This window comes from Myotis lucifugus, unplaced genomic scaffold (assembly GCF_000147115.1).
Source record: "Myotis lucifugus unplaced genomic scaffold, Myoluc2.0 scaffold_548, whole genome shotgun sequence".
NCBI lineage: Eukaryota > Metazoa > Chordata > Mammalia > Chiroptera > Vespertilionidae > Myotis > Myotis lucifugus.
The window spans coordinates 404,059-426,335 of NW_005871596.1; the positions used below are offsets into that span (position 1 = coordinate 404,059).

The 22,277-nt window shown below is 48.8% G+C and overlaps 1 pseudogene; it reads right to left on the reverse strand.

The window, feature by feature from the left end:
• Positions 1-10,706: 10,706 nt before the first annotated feature.
• LOC102442739 lies at positions 10,707-22,277 on the reverse strand (annotated as a pseudogene).

A 22,277-nucleotide genomic window follows, 5' to 3' on the forward strand; every position in this document is an offset into this window, starting at 1 on the left:
GAGAACCACTGCTCTAAAGCGTGCCTCCTAGCCCAGTGTGGTGCAGGGCAGCATGGGACACATTTTTCTCATTCTAGAAACTACAGTGCATGCAGTCCACGATTGCACAGGTTATCTCATGACCTTGTAGCGCTCAGAGGGCGCCAGAGCAGAATGGAAATCAGGTCCCATGGTTCTAACCTCGGCTCTGCTACTTAGTAGTGAGGGGGATCATGGGAATTTAAGAACTTTCAGAGCTTCAGTTTCCTGTTCTATGAACCAGGAGTACTAATGGCCATGACCGCACAAGGTTATGTGTTTATTTTAAATGGGGATTCGATTCGTTAATACAAGGACAGTACGTAGCACAGTGCTGGTAAATAGTACATGTGCAATATGTTAGCTCTTAGCACCGTAATTGTTAGTCTTGTTTCAAGTATCAGTGTTGACTCAGGTGTTTGTCACATGATGTTTCCACAGGCATCTCTATTTACCCACGTGGTGTTTGGAAGCCCAGTATAGGGCTCCATCCTTGTGAAACTCCACCTTGTTAGATTCTGCCTGTTATTCTAACTCTTCCCTGATAAGTTTGGTCTCTGGCTCGGTGAGACAGTCTATTCCATGTCTCTCCCAAATTTGCACCTTGGCCAAAGTTTAAGGACTCTCAATACCAAAAGGAGGGTAGCTTTTGTCTTCCCTTTGCCTCTCTTGAGGGCTGGCAAATGGAGTAGAGAATGTGAATGAAGAAGCATGAAATCAGTGAACTCAGAAGCGGAGAGTGGTGGTGACCAGCTCAGGCTGGAGTCAGCAGCCCTGGCGAGAGCCTATACTTGCCTGCAATGCAACATCGCACAGTTAATGGAGGGCTCCAGCCTCAGTTTCCTCATGCGTTTAAACAGCGTGAACTCTACCTTCTGGGCTTGTGGTGAGGACTCCATGAGCAAACACATGTCTGGCGCACGCAGACTTGAGCTGCTCTATTCACATTGCTATGGTGGTATTTCTCTGTGGTCCTAGGTCTGGTCCTGACACTAAGAACAGGAGTTTGCAAGAGGCACTGGTGTCTGGGGATACCAAGTTCAGACCTGGAAGCAGTCCCTGGGAGCAAAGAGAAGGGGCTGGAGAGAGGGCTGGAGGATCTGATGGCCAGTGGAGCCAGCTGACAGTAACAGCAAATGCGGGCCAGCTCATACAAGCGGCCCTTTGTTCAGCCCTCGGCCGGCACGTTGTCCTCCAACACTGAGGCTATTATAGCACAGGCCTCTGAACAGCACACACCATCCCAGCTGCCAAGGTCAGGCACACGCAGCCAACCTTCCCCAGCTGTGGTCTGGCCACTTCCCAGCTCATCTGTGGGTGGGGTGCTCAACAGGGAGGGCCAAGGGCCAGGGTGTGGGGGCTTACGGAGGCCGGGTCTTGGTGTGGCAGCCACAGAAATGTGAGGAAAAAAGGCACTCGCTTTTAAAACTTGGAGTTGGGGTCCCTGAAGAGAGTGGCAGTAAAATGATGGGGGTGAGTTGCCAAGGGAGTGGCTGCTTGGGCTTCTGAAAAGTATTCTTTTTGGGTGGAAATAAACAGCTTGCGGTGCTAATTGAAAATTAATCAAGGGATTCTGATCTTTGTGTAATTAAATCCTTTATAAGGATCAAAGACGCTTCTGCTAGAGAGGCTTTGAAGGCCTGGAGGGGAGGCTCTCGGCATGGACACTGGAGATCTTGGAGATACCTGATGGGGCTTACTCTGTCGGGACTTAACAACAATAAAACTGAAGCAAAATCGGGGAGGATCAGACCAGGTTGTTCGTGTCTGTCTGGCCCCACTTTGGCTGTGTGGCTGGATGCTGCCAAGGGTGCACACCTCCCCGGGGAGAAAGTCCCTTGGCCCTCCCACTTGCTCTGATGTGGTTCTGAGGGAGGGGCGCCGCACCCCCAAACACAACTGTGCCCCAGGCTCATGCTTCTGCTTCAGAACCTGTCCGGGAAGCGAGAGCCCATCGGAACACTGAGGCCTTGGGGATAGATGGGCTACTCTGTCACAGGGCCAAGGCACCAGAGGCCCTCTGTTTAATAATAATAATAACAATAATAATAATAATAATAATACTAAAATTTAAAAGTAGGGCATTGGGTTGGCTCCTGGGCTCTAGGGCCACTTTGCGTCTTTCCTGAGTCTTCACTTTGCTCTGTGGTGACAACCTGTTCCAGAAACCAGATTTCCCGATGGCGGCTGGCTTCCTGGCACTGCCTCTTGTTCCTGGGTGGCCGGGCTGCACCGGTGAGGGCCTCTCCCTCTCCTTCAAGCTGCTTCTGGAGCCTGAACCAGTTCTCTTTCCCACATCTAACACGTTGCCCTTAGTTCTGCCTTCATCCTCACTTTCATTTACATTTAACCGTGAGAATGCCCCACTCACAACCCTCCTGTCTCTTACGTGGATTGTTATTACAGCAAGTTCCTAAGTGGATGCCCTCTCTTTTTCCTTCAATCCATCCTTCACACCAGAGCTGTTTTTTTCTGGAGCCCAGACCTGATCATGTCACACCACATACAAAAATCCACAATGGCTCCTGCTGGCTACAGCATAATACATTCCTGAGCCTGCCTTCAGCCCCTCCTGAATCTGACTACCGTCCCCTTGACCCATTTCCCCTCTCTTTTCTTTTTCTTTTAAAAAAATATTTTTTATTGATTTAAGAGAGGAAGGGAGAAGGATATATAGAGAGAAACGTCAAGGATGAGAGAGAATCATTGATTGACTGCTTCCTGCACACCCCACACTGGGGAATGAGCCCACAATCCTGACATGTGCCCTGATCTGGAATTGAACCGTGTCCTCTTGGTTCATAAGTTGACGCTCAGCCGCTGAGCCACGCTGGCTGGGCCACATAATTATTACTATTGTTACTATTAAAACCAGTGAGAGACTAAATACATACACTCAAAAAGTAATGTATGTCTCAGAGGAGAGAAAGTCAGTCTCATCCTGCTGGGCCATGTCCTCTGCTCCCATGGTGGGGGCCGCCTTGAGAGCTAACCGTGCACACTCTACATATAATGGCTTAAAACCCTGTGGATGCTCACAAACTCCCAGGCCTCCGAGGAGAAGGATTTTTATTTATTTTTTATATATTAACTAGAAGGGAATGGAGAGAGGGTCATAACATGTTTAAGTGTACTACTGACTATATTACTGACCCATATTACCTTTTTTAAACAGCATCTCCTAAAATTATTACCATCTCAAAAACAATTCCAAACAATGTTGCAGCTGGTGTGTTTGCTGTCATCAATTCTGAGGGGTATTGCTATCTACGGGCCACATACCCCCAAAACTTCAACAATAGAACAGAATGGAACAGTACATGATTACAGTAATCTAGGATAGGCTGTTAGTGTTATAGTGACTACAGACCAGATGTAGTTGAGAAAGAAGAGTGATACCAGGGTAGTGTCTTTATTAAGGTACTTTATAAACATGAGCTTATCATTCCACCCCGGGGAACTCACTAAAATAGCATAAGCTCCAGACACCAGACTGAGAACTCATTTCGGTCGGGACTTTTATGCACTTAACTAATTTTTCACTCTGTTCCAGCACCCAGAACATGCCTGGCACAAACGTTTGTTGACGGAACAAATGAATGAATAGGTTGCCTGAAGTTGTGGGAGGTCTTCGCCTCCACTGGACAATCTCCAGGGGGAGCACCAAGACCAGAGGAAGCTCCGTGCCCTGTGGGTTGGTGAGTAAAATACTGGAAGCCTCTAATCCCTGGAACCTGGGAAGAGAGGTGGATTCATTCACTCATTCATTTGACAAATGTTTGCTAAGTCTGTACTAAAGATAAGGTAAATTCAGGCTCTGTCCTCTTGACACTGACAACACATGTGACAGGCACAAGACATGCCATGGGATGACAAAGGAAGGATACCAAGTCCAGGCCTGGAAGCAGTCAGGGAAAGCTTTCATGAGGAATGGGCATATGAGGGATGGTTGGAAGTCTTGACCAGGTAAAGGGTTAAATGGAAATGAGGGCAGGAACAGTCAGAAAATGACAGTGTTTGGTACACGGGAGACACGGGCCATGTCCGGCCAATGTGGCTGGAGCAGAGATAATGACAGGACGATGGTCAGAGCTGAGGCTGGCAGGGCCTTGCCTTCTATGATAAGGAATATCTCTTTATGCCAAGAGCAACGGGGATGCATTGAAAAATTGAAGCAGGAAGAGTTTCAAGGCCAGATCTGAATTTAGAAAGCTCACTCTGGATGGCATGGGGAATAGACTGAGGGGGTAGAGACTAGAGGCAAGGAAGCCACTCAGAAAAGGAGCCATTATGTTGACCAAGAAACAGAGGACGGATTTAGAAACTGTTTGGATGTCCTTAGTGATTAGTTGTGATTGGGACTCAGGAGGAAGAAGGGTGAAAGCCATCCACGAAGAATGAAAGCAAGATTGGTGCTCCCTTTGAGTACTGAGGGGACATTTTTCACTTTTAACTCTTTGCAAAAGCCACCTTGTGACTCATGGGCAGGACAGTGAGATGTGCATCCATCATACAGGGGCCCATTGAAAACCTTGGGAGCTCCTCCTCTTGCCTCATCCCTGATCCTACCATCATGGTGGCCTTGGAGCTGCCCTCACACTGGGAAGCAGTGGGAGCAAGGACCCCTCTGATGGGATTTAGGAGGCTTTGAGGTCTCTGATGCTGCCTCCCACAGAGGGTCAGGAACTGTATATGAGGGCTTTGTAGAAAAAGAAGCAGTGGAAGTAAGTGACTTGGATAATCGAGGCCTTGGTCTTCTTGAGAATTGGAGGCGGAAGACATGCATCCAGTCTCCATTGGGGTGAGCTTAGGAAAATCATTTAATCTCCAACACTAAACTGTCATTAAAGTCAACACAAAATTATAAGGATTTACACAAATCTGCGAGTCATTTATGCCCTATGAATTTCAGTTTTCTCTCTTATGAGAATTAACATATCTGCCTGTATGTGTCTTGAATGAAACAAATCACCTGTACTAATGCTTTGGAAATATAGGATGAACTATGTACATGTCGGAAACTTGTAAGGCTCTTGCCAGCTCATGGATTGAACATGGATGTTATAAGTCAGACTGACATGGATTTGAGTCCTGGATACACTACAAATGAACTGTTGGTAAGGGTGGTAGGTGGTTTCTAAAACGGCTCCCAGTGATTCCCACCTCTTGATATTTACCTCCTTTTGCATGTGTGTAGGGGGTTGGACATAGTGACTCTAATGGATAGAATCTGGCAAAGGCGATGGGCCCAATGCCACCTTGGGGATTAGGCTGTAAAAGACTGTTCTGTCTGGCTTACATACTCTGTCTGACTCTGATGAGGCAAGCCGCCATGTTGTGACAAAGAAGTTCATGTGACAAGGGATTGAGGGCGGTCTTCAGCCAACTGATGTGGGACTGGGACCCTCAACCCAACAGCCCCTGAGAAACTTGATCCTCGAACAACCATGTGAGAGCTCAACAGCTGATTGTTCTCATGGAGCCTTGACATGACGGTGGTTCCAGTAGACTTGACTGGGCCTGTGAGATACCCTAAGCCAGAGGACACACTAAGCCATGCTGAGGTTCTTGACTCATAGCAACTGTGAGATGATAAATGTTGTTTTAAGGCACTAAGTTTTGGGGGAATAAGTACAAAAATAAATACAGCAAGTTATTAAATTTCTCTGAGCTCCAGTGTCCTCCTCCATAAAATGAAATCCTAATACCTAGTTGTAGGAGTTATAGCAAAAAGTCATTGAGAGCCTTGGCTGGTGTTTCTCAATGGTTAGAGCATCCGCCCACACACAAAAGGGTCATGGGTTTGATTCCCGGTCAAGGGCATGTACCGGGGTTGTAGGTTTGATTCCTGGCCCCGACTGGGGCCATGTGGGAGGCAAACAATTGATGTGTCTCTCTCAAATCGATGTTTCTTTCTCTGTGTCTGTCTCTATCTCTCCCTCCTCCCTTTCCCCACCTCCCACTCTCTCTAAAAATCGGTGAGAAAAATATCCTCAGGTGAGGATTTACAACAGCAATAACAAAAAGTCAATGAGTGATTGTGTCTAAGCCAAATGCATTGCTGGCACAGCGTAGGCACCTAGTAAATGGTTGTTGTTTTTATTATGTAAAGCAGCAAAGCCCAGGGAGAGCTGAATGGTACTCACAACCGGGGCATTGGGTTTAGGGCAGTGACTCCATGGCTGCCCTATCATAGCATGACCACACTCTACTATTCATGTTTGTTTGGTTGTGTGTTTTCCCCCAGTTGACTTTGAGTTGGATGAGGATGTGGGTAGATGCATGTTGTGTCACCACTATATCTCCTGTGCCTGGCAACACTCAGCGAGGGGCCATTAAATAAATAAATAATTGAATTAGCAAGAGAGTTGACCCCATTGGGATGTCTGGTCCTTGAAGCAGCTGGCACTTAAAGTACCAGCAACAGCATGGGGTCATGGGAAAGATTCAGTGTCAGGGCCAGGGAGCTCAGTGTCAGGGCCAACTCTGATGCTCATTCGCTGGCGCTCCCAGCTGAGCTTGCTGCACTCTGGCAGCAGGTCACTACCTCTCCAGCCTCAGTTTTCTCATGTGTCAAGTGGGGGTAACAGTCACCCTGACTTCCTAATGGGACCACTGTGAGGATTGAGCAAGGTCATGAATACAAAGGTGCTTTGTAAACTGCAAACATGATAGCTGTCAGGACTGCTAGTGGGAACTGGCGCTACGATGGCCATTCATCTCAAGGGGACTATTGTTCAATCAGGTATGTTTTGACAGACTTAGCGAATGTTTTTGGATTGTAAACAGAATTTATGGGCTAATTTCATACAAAAAGCAATATTCTGACAAATTTTACTTTTTCATTATCTGGAACAGGTAATGGAATGCTTTGTTTTCCCTTTAAACTATTTTTTTTATTTACCTTTGTGATTAGCATGTTTGGATTTGCAAATGGAAATGTGTCCTTATTACAGATGAATTTTTTTAAAAAAATATATTTTATTGATTTTTTACAGAGAGGAAGGGAGAGGGATAGAGAGTTAGAAACATCGATGAGAGAGAAACATCGACCAGCTGCCTCCTGCACACCCCCCACTGGGGATGTGCCCGCGACCAAGGTACATGCCCTTGACTGGAATCGAACCCGGGACCCTTCAGTCTGCAGGCCGACGCTCTAGCCACTGAGCCAAACCGGTCAGTGCTACAGATGAATTCTTTAGCGGTGGGGATGAGGTGGTTTTGCTTTTACAATGTGTTGTTGGTAAAATTTGGCTCTAAACATTTGTTTTGTGCCTATTGACATGTGGGTAAGCGCTGGTACTGGCTAAAGAAACAAAGGCTCTTCAGAGCAGCCCTCCATCTGCACTCAGTCTGGGTTGAACCCAAGGAACCATGTGTTCTGCCTCATGGGAAACACACCCCAGGCCCTAACCACACAACCATTTCTGCCTCAGAGAAACCCAAACACAGAGAAGGCTGAGCCAGTTTCCTTGGAGCAGGTAATTTCCAGGCCCCTTCCCATCGCATCCCAACTTCCAAATATAGGGTGTCCCAAAATTCACACAAGATTTACAATTGAATTGAATTGAATTGCAAATCTTGCGTGAATTTTGGGACACCCTATACATCTTCCTCTTCACATTAGACGTCTCTGCCCAGCCTTTTACAAATTGAGCTCTCCCTGAAATGAAGGCACGGAGTAACATGAGCATGAGTTGGGGAAACATAGCATACCATAACTCCCTCATGGAACTAACTTTAACATGATTTAGGTCAAAATAAACATAATCAAATCAGAGTTAGTTGCTTCCTATTTCTTTCTTATATTTCTGTAATAACAATGATAACCTTCTTTCCCTCCCACCCCAATCTAATACCACACATAGTTATTAGAATATTATTGACTATATTTCCTGTACTTTACATCCCCATGACTATTCTGTAACTACCAATTTGTACTTCTTAATCCCTTCACCTTTTTCACCCAGCCCCCCAACTCCTTCTCCCACCTGGCCACCGTCAAAGTGTATCTATGAGTCTGTTTCTTCCTGCATGTTCATTTATTTTGTTTTTTAGATTCAGTTATTGATAGGTATGTATTTATTGCTATCTTATTGTTCACATTCTTTATCTTTTTTCTTTCTTCTTCTTCCCAAAGAAGACCTCCCAATACCTCATGCAATACTGGCCTGGTGGCAATGAACCCATCCAGCTCTTTTCTGTCTGGGAAGCCCTCTACATGTCCCCAGATTCCAAATGATAAAATAATAGCCCTGTCAGGCCCAGCAATCCTGGCTGTAGATGGATGCCCCTCACCTCCCCGAACACTTCATGCCAGTCCCTTCTGACCTGCAAAGCCTTTGTTGAGAAATCAGTGGATAGTCTCGTGAGAGCTCCCTGTGGGCAACCAACTGCTCCTCTCCCACTGGTCTCAATTCCCTCCTTGTCCCCAACCTTCTTCATTTCAACCATGATGTGTCTTGGTGTGGGCCTTTTTGGGTTCATCTTGTTTGGGACTCCTTGCGCTTCTTGGGCTTGTATGTTTATTTCCTCCTCAAGGTTAGGAGTTTTCATAATTTTTTCGAATAGGTTTTCAATTTCTTGCTCTCTCTCTTTTTCTTCTGACACCCCCATGATGCGAATGCGGGTATGCTTGAAGTTGTCCCAGGGACTTGTTTTATATTTTTGCTGCTTTGATTGGGTGTTTTTTGCTTCCTTCTATTTCAGACCTACTTTCTTACCCTTTAGTTCTTTGTACACTTGTCTATCTCCCTGATTACTCTAATATCTGAGGGTACACACTGGCTTTTACACCTCTGCATTTCTGCTATGCCCAACACAGTGCTATGGATGAAATAAGTGTTCAATAAATGTTTTTGTAATAACTGGTAGAATCACGACTGCTGAATCATCTAGAGTGGGCCAAATAAGGAGAATGTAAAAAAGGGTACAGAGAAGCAAACGAGTCATGTTTTTAATGGGCCAGAATCAGGACAGTGATGGGGTGAAAGGCCCACCTCATTCAGCTGTTTCAGGCAGCATTTGACATCAGTGGGTTCTATTTAGTCATCGCTCCCATAGGTTCGGCCCTTTCCAACCACTTATTCAGTGTTATATAAACATGGTCTGTTTGTACTTTCCTGCCTGGGACATTTCTTCATCCACACAGATCCCTTTTAATTTTTAGTTTGTTTACTGAGGGAAAGTAATTTAGAAACTGCTCATCTTGATTTGGAGTTAATGAAGCCGATACACAGCCAATCTTAAATTACCAATCAGATGATTATCTCACCATAACATTGTTAGTCTTTGGCCAGACACCAATTTAGGACATGCTTTTACCATCTGTGTCACCAGCCACCTTCTCTCATGCTGGAGGTAGACGGTAATCTTTGGAGGCTTTGAATATACTCTCAGGCTCCCCATTACTCAGCACGTTTCCCTTTGCTGTGTGGACAAACCTGAACAAGTGGCCAAAAGGACTTTGACTCAGACTTGCCCAAGAGTCAGAATACAGTGTAAGTCCAGTGCTAACTCTTCTGGGAATGTTATCAGCACAGTTTCTCTGCCTCTCGGCTCAGCTACAGGTATCTGGGGCCCTGGGTGTGAGAGAAAGAGATGGCTTTTCCGACAATAATGCTGACCCCCCAAACATGCAGTTGCCAAAGGAAGGGGAGGCAGGACTCCACTGGGTTTTCTCATGGGCGGAGAGACAAAATTTGGGAGTGAACTCAAGCTAAAGGTCTTTATTCTGAGTACTAACCCCAATGTGGAATCCATATGGAATCCTTCACAGTTTGGCCATGACATGAGACACCTCAGGACACACCTGGGTCTGTTTTCTGAGACCCAGATGTCATTCACTGCAGAGAAAGGTAAACAAGCCCAGCAGATATGACAAGAGGAATGACACCAAGGGCCAGTCAGAGAGCCCATCTGGGGGAAGCAGAATTGGTAATGATGAACTTTGTTCAAAGTGATACCTGTTAAATTGCTAGTTATTGACAGGGATTCATGAAGCATGCCAAAGACATTTGAATTAGATTTTATTTTTTATTTTTTTTTCCTTTTATAAAATATTTATTCTAAAAAAAATCACCCTGTACAAATTTAGATAGAACATTCTCAATACTCATATTTATAAAAATGTGAACAGAGACGAGCTAACAAACTTCTGTTGCTGCTTCTTTTTAAATTAGGAAGAAGTGATTTTTTTTTCCAGGTACAATGATAGTAAGTGTCTAGAAGACATTCAAAGAGCTGGCCGACATAAAGCGGAAGTCACCTACCGGCTCCCCCGGGCCTCGGTGAGGTTCCCAGTGCTGGCCGTGCAGCCTGGAGGTTTGAGCTGGGGTGGAGCCAGCAGGGTGTGTTCATAATTTCCCATGGCTCTAACCAGGCGGGTTTCTGTATGGCTGTTACAAAGGTCTGTACAGAGCATGAGCTCCTGCCAGGCATGACTTCTGAAAGGTAAAAAGGACATTCCGAACTGTTTCCTACAGTTCAGTCTGTCCGCCCGCAGACGGAGGGGCGATGCTTTCACCTACTCCAGGCCAGGGAATCTTGGTTTCCTGAAAGGTTATTTTAAAAGCTTCGAGTTTCAGCTCCAGCACTTCAAGTGGCCTCACCTCCGTGGCTCAGCTCCCTCTACACTGACTCACCCTCTTTCTCATATGAGCAGGGACACGACTGTACCCGGAGCCTGGAGGACCCAGCATCACATGGACAGGGCAGAGGAGGCGCGGGGAGGCCAGTGCAGGAGCCGGGGGGGCCTTCACCTCCGAGGTGGGAGTGGCCGTGTCACAGCCAGGGGTGCCAGGCGGGGTCCATGCGGCACAGGTTGTCCAGGCTGTTGGCGGCGGCCACGAGGGTGTTCACTTTGCTCTCCCCGCCTTCAAACTGGGCGAGGCTGTGCAGGCGGGTCACGATGGCGCTGGCCGCTTTCTGCACCAGGGAGACCAGCTGCCGACTGTCCATGTTCTCCGGCTGCCCGGCGGCCGAGAGAGGAGAAGAGCTGTCCTCCCGTGTCTTTTTGTGCCAAGCGATGATCTCGTCCCGAAGCACCGTTTTCAGGATGCCGTCCACCTTAAAGTCTGGCTGAGCGAAGCACTGGGCAACCGCAATCATGGAGGCGGTGAAGGGGCCAGAGACGCCGATGGTGGTCAGAAATTCAGAAATATTGGGCGTGAGGCGAAAAGGAACGGGACGGTTGGCATCTAGGTCTCCAGTCGCGTCGTGGATATCAAAGCGGAAGTAGGCGACGCTCAGCTTGCCGGTGTCCTGGGCGATCTGTAACATCTCGGGGTTGAGCCGATCTAAATGCAGGACGAACTCCGCGAAGCCAATGGGTGCGAGCTGGATGGTGAGCGTCTTCCGGAACGCCCAGTAGTCGGTGGCGTCGGGGAAGGTGTGCAGGGCCCACTCCTTCAGCAGGCGGCGCGGCACCATGTCGCTCTGCACTTCCTTGAGGATGTCTCGAAGGACCTGGTGGCTGGCTTGCGTCCCGCGCGCCTGCACCGTGGCCAGCCTGCCGTAGTAGCGCGAGATGGGGTTGTCATGCTCCATGCCCTTCTTGGCACAGCGCTGCTTGTAGATCTCCACGAGGGACAGGGAAGAGGGGTTGTCTCCCACGAGGCGCATCTGTGGAGACGCCGCCACAACTCGCGGAACTGTGAAGAATAAGTGCCTCTTTGCGGTTTCCTTCCTCTTCTCTAAGCAGGGGTTCAGCAGGCGCAGCAGCTGCAGCACGCGCTCCTCCCTCCGCGACTCGGTCGGGCAGGCGTCGTTCATGACCAGGTACGGGTAGATCTTGCCGTTGTGCCCGAGGATGGACAGCCTCCTGGCTGTGGTGTTGTGCTTCTGCACCATTTCCACCCTGGGCAGAAACCGAGCGATCTTGATATAAGAGTGCATCGGCTTCGGCACCAGGAACTCCCCTGGGATTCCCACTTCAGCTGTCTGCGCAGAGAAATTGCTCAAAAACCGACACTTTTCTTCTAGGAGGAAGAATTTGGGAAGTTGCTTCGTTTTGGCCTCCAGCACTTTGATCCACTTTTTCAATTTAGAAATGAGGTTATGAAGTTTCATGGATCCTGGAACACTGAAGTCAAAATCGGTGGTGAACTGGCCCTTCAGCTTCTGGAAGACAGGGTCCTGCGCCCGCCTGGCTAGAGACTCGGAAGCCGCGCTGGAGAACATGGTGGAGACGTTGGAGACGTTCTCCGGGCCCACCCCGAACGTGCTCACCAGCTTCTTGACGAAGTTCAGAGTGTGGGGGGTGATTTTGGCATCGGACACGGCTCCGCTTTTCTCAAATGCGACAGAGTAACATTTTGCCAGGCCCCGTTGGAGCTGCCTGAGAACCTCTTCGTGCCAGTTTTCTCGGAACCAGGCCATCTGATCGACGATGCCTTCCAGGGAGGACAGAAGGGTTGGGTGCAGTTCCCGCTGCATGTGTATGATTCGGCTGCAGCGCCACATGGGTGCTGTTGCTCTTATGGGCCCTGGATCACTCTTGTAGCGTTCCCGCTGCTCTGTTTTCAGAGTCAGGTACAGGGTCCGGATGGGAAAGTAGACTGCCTGGGGATACACGCGTCCGACCTGGCTGATGAGGTTCAAAAGCAGCTTTCCTTCTGAGCGCACCAGGCAGGTGAGCAGCTGAGGGATCCAGGCCAGCCACTGGATGGGTGGCACACCAATGCAGTATTTGTCGACGGCATCTGCCAAAGTGTTTTTATCATCATCGAAACTTAAAAGCCACAGCACCTTGGCTAAGTATTTCCTTGACTTGCTCTCGTTTTGATGCTGGCATGCTTGCAGGTAACAGATGATGGCAGACACTCCAAGATGCAGCTGCCGCTCCTTCACGAAGATGTTCTCCAGGTAATCGCCCCACACGGCCCAAGCCTTCACCAGCACATCATGCATCTGCACAGCTGCAGAAAAGGCTTTGTTTGCTTCCTCAGACTTGTTCATCTGAGCCAAGAACATTCCCTTCAGTGCATAAAATTCAGCTGTCATCTCTTTTGTGAAGTATTTTAAGTTTGTAGATTCTATAACTTCAAGTCCCCGCATACACTCGTTTTTCCCCACGACTCCAGCCAGTAGGAGGTAGCATTTGACTTGCTGTCGGATCTTCTGGAAGCGATCCACGATAGGAACAGTTGGAATAGTATGAATACGACTTAATATATCCAGAGCTACATTGACCAGTCCTTGTTTCCGGGCAATTTTCCCATACTGGACGATTGCTGAAGCTGATGCATGAACTCCAAGCATAGCGTTATTGGAACTTGGATCATGCTGAGAACTATTTTCATACGCAGTTACAATAGCCTGGTAATGATGCTGCCGCCACATGAAGACGCTGCTCCAGTGGGACAAGTCGTCGGACACAATGGGCAGCCTGTTCCTCCAGGTCTTTACCACCGTCTTCATGTCGTGCAGGCTGTTGTTCCTTCCCAGGTTGGTCGGCTGTATACCTGCATTTATTTGCGCAGCTTCCTGAAGTTCAATGATTTGCTGGGCGGCCTGGAGAAGAGGCCTGTGCGCATGGGACACCACATGAGGCAAGCGCCGCCACTCACGGATGGCCAAGCTGCTGGCCATTTCCACCAGGCGTTCGATGAAGCTGAGCTGTTGCTCCTCAGGATGGCAGATAGCCAAATATCCACGGTACATGTTGACCTTCCAAGCCATCTCCTTGGGACAACTTACTTCTACCTGCACCAAGGCCTCCTTCATGGCTGTCCAGTTAGACACGCGCCAAGCACACTCCATGATGAGGTAAGGGTTTGTGTGACCTTTGGACTGGCAGTATTCCGTCAAGGCTTCCCACTGGTTCAATTCCTTAGAGCACCGAATCCAGTGGTCCTCCCAGAGCTGGTATTCTGGGAAAATAGCAGGGGATGCATTGCTCCTCTCATGCTCTTTTTTGGCTTTATCCATTGCCTTCTCATAGGACTCTTGTGCCTGCTCAAAGAATCCATGCTGTTCGTAAGCAATAGCAGTTGCTGTCTCGGGATATTTGCAATGCTTCTGCCACAAACCAGCCCACATATCTTCCTCTTGTAACAAAGAGTAAAGTTCTGCAAGGGAATCCAGTGTCTCCTGCTGAGGTGGAGTTATGCTCTCCTGCTCATAAAATTCCGTTGTTTGCCTTGGCTTCACCTGCAGACTCAGACCTTTTTCAAAAGCCTGGTGCTCTAGCATTAATGTGGAGCGGAACCAAAGGTTGTGTGTTTTCCCCAAGTACTTCAGAACGCAGGGTCTAATGGGGATCGGAGGGACACACTGGGACATGGCTTCCACGAAGCAGTTCAGTGCGCTGGGCTGACAATCCCGCTGCACCTGGTGACTGCCACTGCACAGGAAAGGGCTAATCTCACCCGCTAGTGCATGCTGCTGTCGGTCAGACAGAATTTCCCACACTCTGGGAAAAAGCTGGCCCCAGGTCCTCTCTGCCAGTGTGGTAGAGATGTGGCACAGCTGGACGAAGGCGCCTAGCAGGGCCCCGGTCTTCACTTCTCGGAGAGTATCAAGAAATTTGTCATGTTTGCTGGTTAACATATGCAGCTGGGTTCCAATGTCCTTTTCAGAAAGTTCTTTGGTTTTGGGTGTGCTGGTCTGATCTCCAGGAGCCAGTTCAATATCCATCTCAACATCCTCCTCTTTGGACTCGCTGTTCTCTCGCTCCTGAGGCTCCTGCTTGACAGGTGTGACCATGGCAAAGGCTGCTCGATCATGGCTGTCGGCCAGGTTGATGACATTGGTGATGGACGGGAGCATAGCTCCTTGGCAGCTGGTACCAATGGGAGTGCTCTTCTCACACACGGCCAAGAGAAGCTCGATGCACTGCTTAATCCAGAAGTGGTTCCCCATAGCTTCCCAATTCTGGGAGCAGGTCACATAAAGCAGACGCTCGTAAACCTGACGTTTCATAGAGTTGTCCAAAACCTCGAAAAACTTCGCCCTGATGAGTGGCTGGGCACAACGCAGCCCAGAGAGAAAGGCAGGCTCGAGTTTTGCAGTCAGCTTACTGCCAGACAGTGCCTCGTCCCTGTAGACACAGTTAACAAGGTCTAAGAACTGTGCGTTTAACTCAAGGTCTTCTGGAAAACGATGTTCTATGTAGGTCATCATTTTCACAAGCAAAACGGACTTCTCCCGGAGAGTAGGTGTCTGATTGGCTGCCATTGGGGAATTATTTTTAACCCACTCTTCCACAATTTTAACCACCGCCCGGAGGATTTTGGCATCGAGTGATTTTTCAATGAGGGAGGTCAGGATGGCCTGAATAAAGGTCTTCCTCATCTCCAAGCTCATCACAGCCAGGCGTGTTTTCACCAGCTCCAGACTCAGTATCACCGGCTCACTAGTTCCTGAGGTTGCCTCTGTGGTGCCAGAGGCTGCCTGTGGATTGAGATGCTCTCGGACCATCTTCTGCAGGGAGCGCATGAAGACCGAGATCAGCCTGTCTATGTAGCTCGGGTTGTTGCTGCAGGCAGACTTGAGGATCAAAAGGGTCCCAAAGAGCTGGGAGGGATTCGCGTTGGTGGCCTTCTCATAGTTGGTGAGTCCTTCATAGATGACCTTCCCCACGGCCGCATAGAGGCATTCCAGCTCTTCGTACCTGGAGGCCACACTGGACGTGCTGGGCTCCGTTGGGAAAATGCTCATTAGGCGCGAGAGAAGGCTCTGGACTGCTCGTAAGACTTTGGTGTTTCCACACGTCATACAGGCAGCGATTCCGCGCTGCAGGGGTTTGAAGCTACTGAGGATGGCTGGAGACTGGAGAACAGTGAGCAAGAAACTCAGCACTTCCAAGCCCGTGCAAATGTTTCCATAGTTAACTTGATTGGGCTGCTCCACACTCATCAGCAGCTTGTCGAACCACTGCAGTTTGAGCTCAGACTTGGGCCACATGTCTGGTCGCAAGGCAGTTTTCAGGAGGGCCACACACCGGCGAGAAAGCACCTCCCCAGGAGACCCGGCAGTGTTGGTGTTGTCATTAACCTGACAAGCCACTCGGATGAGGAAGTTCACCACGGTGTCCGTGTGCTGTTTATCAATTGGCTTGGCAAGAAGGGAGTCCGCTCCAGGCAGCGACGGGCTCCTCCCAAACACTGCGCTGGCTGCTCCTGTGGCCGTCCTAAAGCGTTTCACTTCCTGGGCGGAATCCACTGACAGGCCTCTTTTAATGGAAGATGACACAGAGTTGACTCCTTCTCCACTGGAATTTGGATCCATATCTGATTCCGGCTGCTGGTCCTTGATCCTCTGGAGCTCCCACTTGATGACAACCTCCGCCAGGTCCACAACCAGCCTTCTCTGCTCAATGGTGACGCTGGGTGTGAAGCCCAACCTCTGCATGGCACCGACCATGTGCTGTACCAAGTGGTGCCGCACGGGGTAGTACACCTTAAAATGCTGCACTATCAAGTGCATACTATGAACCAGCTGAGGAACTGTGTGCCCCTCCTCCACAATGATCTTCCTTGTCCAGTGGGTCAGCATCTGGTGCTCATCCTTTATTCTGGCGGGCACTGTGGGCGTCAAAATGGCCATCGCTTGTCTGACAATTGTTTGAGCTTCCATTGCATGGGCCTTGAGAAGACTGTGGAAAACCTGCAGGACAATTTTCTTATGGATTGCAAATTTGGCAATAATGTGTGCCAGGAGTAAGTGCCCGCTGTATTTGCAAGCTGGGTCTACACAGGCCTTGGGGAACAGGCAGGGCCAGGCGAAGGCCATCAGGCGGCGCAGCTTGCTGTTGCGGTTCTTGTTGTTGTCGTGGATGTGGTGGGGGGCGTGCTCCACCAGCAGCGTGGCATACTGCAGGAGGTAAAGCCTCAGGGAGTCCAGCATGTCCTCCTGCTTCTCTGGGTCCAGGACCTTGGTGATAAACACACTGGTGATGCTTTCCGGGTTATCGCCTTCCAGATTGGGAGGTCCTAAGAGCTGCTCTCCTTCCCCCTTCTCAAAGCTGTATAAGAAAGCAGGATTCAAGATATGCTGCAGAACCCTGGCTTTCAGTTCATCTCCAAAGTTGGGGTCACTGAAATCCACAAAGTGAAAGAACAGGGCACGTTTTTGAGCAATGCTATAATTTTTGGGAATCTCTTCCTCCATATACTCTTTTAGGAATGTCATGTTGCAGAGAAAACGACCAGTAAAGGCTCGGAGCAGCTGGAACAGCAATTCTATGTCTCCATAATTCCTTTTGCAATAATTCAGCAGACAATAGGCCAGCAGCTTGGGCTCCTTCCAGTCTGTGGCAGCCATGTCCTCCTTCCGGTGTCTTTCTTGAAAGGTTTCACTGACCCACACGCGTCTCAGCTGGCTCACCAGAGAATGCTGATTGGCCAGCCAGGAGTCATTGTTTTTAACTATAATACTTATGATCTTGATGGCCTGAAACTGAAGATCCGGGCACACTGTGCTGGTGCTGGGCGAGCCAGGGTGCATGGCGGTCTGAGCGCGGCCGGGCAGCAGCAGAGGGATGAACCTGTTGGGGTTAGCAGCCAGCATATCTCGCAGAGGTCTGGCATCTTTGTGTTTTAAGAAACTCATAAACATTCTGCTCCACTGAGGATCATTCAATGTTGTCTCCATCATGAACAGCTCCACTGTCTGGGAAGGGTGCCGAGTCAGGAACTTGATCAGAGGCTCTCTGAAGGGACTGCCAGCCTCAATCAACATAGCCCGTTCTGTTTTCATCACAACCTCTAACAAAGGCTTGACCAGAGTTTGAGGTGCAGCTGGGATCAGATGAAAAAGGTTTATAATTGCTGAACAAATTTTCATTTCGTTTCCGTTGCTCCTCTGGCCCCCTTTATGGGTGAGGACCACCACTTCCATCCACTTTCGCAGATGTTGCATCATCTGATCACAGAACTTATCATTGAAGGAGTTTGGGAAGAGCCTGGTAACCGAAGTCAGACGATTCACCACATTCAGCGTCAAACTTCGATGATCCCCCAGCATCATCAGCAAAGGTCGCATATGTGTGTGGATTTGATCTACTCCTATGGTAGCATCTTCTAAAAACTTTCGCATGCAGGCTTCTCCAGCCTCCTGGAGCTCACTGTTTGTGGAATTAAGTGCTTTGAAGAGTGCAGCAATGATCTTCTCTCTGGACTGAGGAAGGTAATTGCAGGCAGCAAGTGCATTTAGTGCTGCGATTCTCAAAGGCACGAGTGATGGAAGACTTTTGTAACAGGGCAGCTTTGTTAAAGCTGAATCTTCAGCCTCACACAAATTCAAAAGCTCCGTGTAGAACACCTTATGCTCCACCACGTTAAGATCCATTGTGAAGAGCCTGGGCTGCACTGTGGTACAGAACGTGTTCCCCTCCATCAGGCCGATCTGTGCATTGGCAGGCTGGTGTCTGAGCAAATGCTTCTTAGGTGGGACCATATCCTGGAGGACCTCTTTATGGGGTTCCATGATCACTGTCACATTTTTCCCAGTGACCTGGGCCAAAACTTGCAGTGAATGCATAGCCTGTTTCCTCACAGTGGAATTTGGAGAGATGACTTCTCGAACCAAGTTGCGTGTCACGTGGTGAAAAGACTTTTCCTGAGCTGCCACAATCTCTTCCGTTCTCTCCTCATCTTTTAAAGGTGTCGCACACCTCATCAGAAGCTGCTCCAGGGTGGTTTTGGCCATGGCAACAGCCCCATTGGAAACCTGTCCAGTTGAGTCCATCATGACAAAGAGAAGTGCTTTGAGGAATGTCTGCTGGTTCTGCAGAAGCCAAGTGAGAGGCAGCCGCTCCATGAGAAATTTAATGGACACCACACCCCCCAACTTTGCATACCAGGCCTGCTCATAACAACACGCACACAAGCGCTCCACAATGTAAGAAAACAGAGGCAGCTGGCATGCCCTCTCCTTTGAGCCCAGGATGATACTTGCAACATCAAATATCACAGTGAGAGCCACCTCTCCAATCTTGCAAAGTTCCTTTTCTTCGTATGCCATACATATAGCTATGGCATCAATGAGAACCAATGGATCCATTCCTTTCGACCCGTTTTCATCGCTGTGAAACATGGCTGGGCTGGGCTGGCTGCCCACCCGGTAGCAAGGCAGCAAGAAAGGCCCACACTGCTGGGCAACTGCCACCATTGTGTAGTGGCGGACCAGGCTGGCTACAAAGGGCAGGGCGCTGGGCCGAAGATCTTTAATGACTGCAGACATGAATGCCCCGGTCAAAGCCTGCTCAACTGTCTTCCGAGCTGGAGTATCTTGTGCTTTGTAGCGATGTGATATGATGACATTAGGTAGGGTCTTTTCTGTAAAGTTAGGGTGTGCAAGGAGCTGGTAGAGAGCATGTTTATTGTCCTCTAGACTCATCATTGCCACCAGGAAGCACTTGATCACTTCCCACGCCTGCCTCCGGTAGTAGGGCTCAGTGTTGGCACTTTTCAGGCAGTCCAGAGCAGTTTCAATGGCCTTCTCCATTGGAAGCTGAAGAGATGCTTTACAATCGGAGAACTCCACTGTAATACTGGGGCCTTGAACTTCAGTCAAAACATAGTGCAGCTTCTGGGATTCCTTTAACATCTTCCTGTTACTGCCACCAAATTTACCAAGTACACGATAGGCTACATGAGAAATGCTATCAGCGGGATTGAGTAAAGTATGCCATAAAGCCTGCATGAGCTCTGCACGTACTGGCTGAATGTGGTCATACAGGAAATCGGGCTGCAGGTTGTCCACACACAACTCCAGAGTCCTCAGGCCTTGGCTGACCAATGCCTGAGAGCCATTGAGAGCAGACACCAAGGGATCCATTAACATGGGCAAATACGGCAAGAGAGAACTCAGCCGTACAGGCACCGTGAGACACAGCTCCACAAAGAGGTCCTTCATGTGCTGCTTATGCAGGCCACTCTGCAACGTGTTCAGCCCTTGCAAGAGGTTTGGAAGAAGAGGCAAAAATTCCTGATACAGGAGATCATGGCTACCGCCCCCAATAGAGCGGAACAGGGCCCGAAGCAGCAGGAAGTGGTTATAGGGCTCTTCGGCAGTCTGTGCGAGCTCCATGGAGCTGTTCACAATCTTGTGCAGGTGGGGCTTTAGCATTTGTTCATTTTCAGCTGCAAAGAGGGAGACGGAGCCAAAGACCAACTTAAAGAGCCTGAGGTACAGGTTGGAGAGCTCCATGTTGGAGCCCATCTCCGGCAGGCGATCAAGGAGGTATTCCACCAGAATGGTAGCAAACAGAGCAGAGGTAGTAGGATTTGCCAAGAAGGAACTGGCAACAATCTCAAGAGCATAATTCTTTGAGATTCTTTCCACCATATAAGGGACTGTCGTTTGAAAGATTTCTTTAAATGTGAAGGGATTCAGCATTGTGAACACACCAGCAAAGTGCTCCAACACCTCCTTCTCTTCCTTCATTCTAACAGTCCGGCAGTTTGCGACTCGAATGTATGTTTGTCCATTTCCTGCTATCTGGACCTGATAGATATCTAAAGCCTGCATTGCATATTTCACAAGTTTGATGTAAATCTGAGTTTCTTTGGGCTGTAACTGCCTGTTAGGAATGAACTGAGCTTCACCGGGTGCTTTACATGATGTTATACCCCACGTGACTGTCTTGACACCACAGACCAAGGTTTTTACCAAACGCCGGCAATCTGTGACTTGAAATGTCTGCTTGTCCTCCTTGTCCTTTTCTCCACGCTTCTCAAAGGAAGGCACAGGGGTGGCAGGGGGAGGGGGATGGGGTGAGGCTGGGGCTGGGGTGGGAACAGGGGCCGGGGATGGGGCAGGGCCCGGAGCTGTGGGGGCAGCGGGCACTCCCGGCAGAGCTGCTCCCAGGGCTCCGAGTTCTGACTGAGGCTGGCACTTCTTAAAAATGGCAGAGAGCTGATAGCGAGCCATGGTGTGGAATTTGAGAACAAAAACCTCCAGCATCCGCATCAGGACATCTCTCCCGTGGCCGCTCTCCTGTTCGCTCTTGGAGCGGATGCAGTCCACCAGGTTCAGCAGGAGCTTGCAGGACATGGTCTGGATGCTGCCGGGCAGGGACTCGTCATCAATGTTCTTGGCAAAGAGTTGGACGGCGAGGGAGAGGTCACTGAGGGGCAGATGCTGACGAACGTGGTGCACGAGGTCAGCCAGAGTGCTGTAGGCAAGGGGCCTGAGCATCTCTCGAGCAGTATATCCTGAACCAATTAGTATGGATTCATCAAGCAGCTTGTCCATGCAAGGGATGAACTGGTTTCTTAGCTCTGTCGTGAGGATGTGCTTTGCAGCAATCAGAAGCTCCTTTCTGAGGTGTGCAGTCTCTGCTGGGCAGTTTGAAAGCAACTGTAACATTCCTTTTACCATTTGCTGAGAGTACTTAGTCACCAACTCCTGGCAAATTCTGGTGATATAAGCTAAAAATGACAATGTTTTAATCTGAGCACCAATGAAATCAGCACACAACTCCTTGTTGTAAAGCTGATGTTGCCTGGCTTGTGCAGACACCTGCATTGCAATGGTATTCATGGTCAGGGGCACAAATTCAGCAACAGCATTGTGGATATTCAGTTTGTAGAGCTGATGCATTAAAACAACAATAATTGGCAATTCTGCCAATACTTTCAGAGAAAGAGATCCTCTTGGAATGATGGAATGTGTTCTCGTCTCACTGTCCTCACACTCAGGGTTGACCTTCACAGCAATTTCTGTAATCATACCAACCATTTCTGGGGGAGGGACTGTGTTCTCAGGGATCACCTGAGGGTTCTCAAAGTAGCGGTTCACTACTTTTGGAAGCTCCTTATACATCTGTTTCACAAAATCCAAAAAATGATGAATTTCTTGTGTGATGGGCGGCCTGAATTGTTTGTGTAGCTCAGCAATTATTCTTAGACAAATAAGGACGTTCTCTTCATTTTCTGTCTCTAAAAAGCGAAACATCGCAGACAAAACATTTTTGGTATGAGGACGAAGATGTTCATTGGTTGGTATTCTACGAATGATTTCAAGAACTAGTTTCCGCAATTGCTGGGCTGGTTTCTCCTGAAGAAACTGAACTTCTCCATCTTGAAGAAATGTAAGAAACCGAGGCATAATATGTTCCAGGAATGTAGAATATTGAGGAGATGATGTTACATTCTCAAAATTTACGCTAACTTCTTGCATCATTTTTAGCTTTGTTTCATCAGGGGTATTTACATCTGTGAGAGCTGCCACAAACTGAAGATATGTTTTCATCAGAGTGGTTTGGTCAACCACTGTGGCTCCTTGTGTTGCAACAAATGCCATTTTTCTTT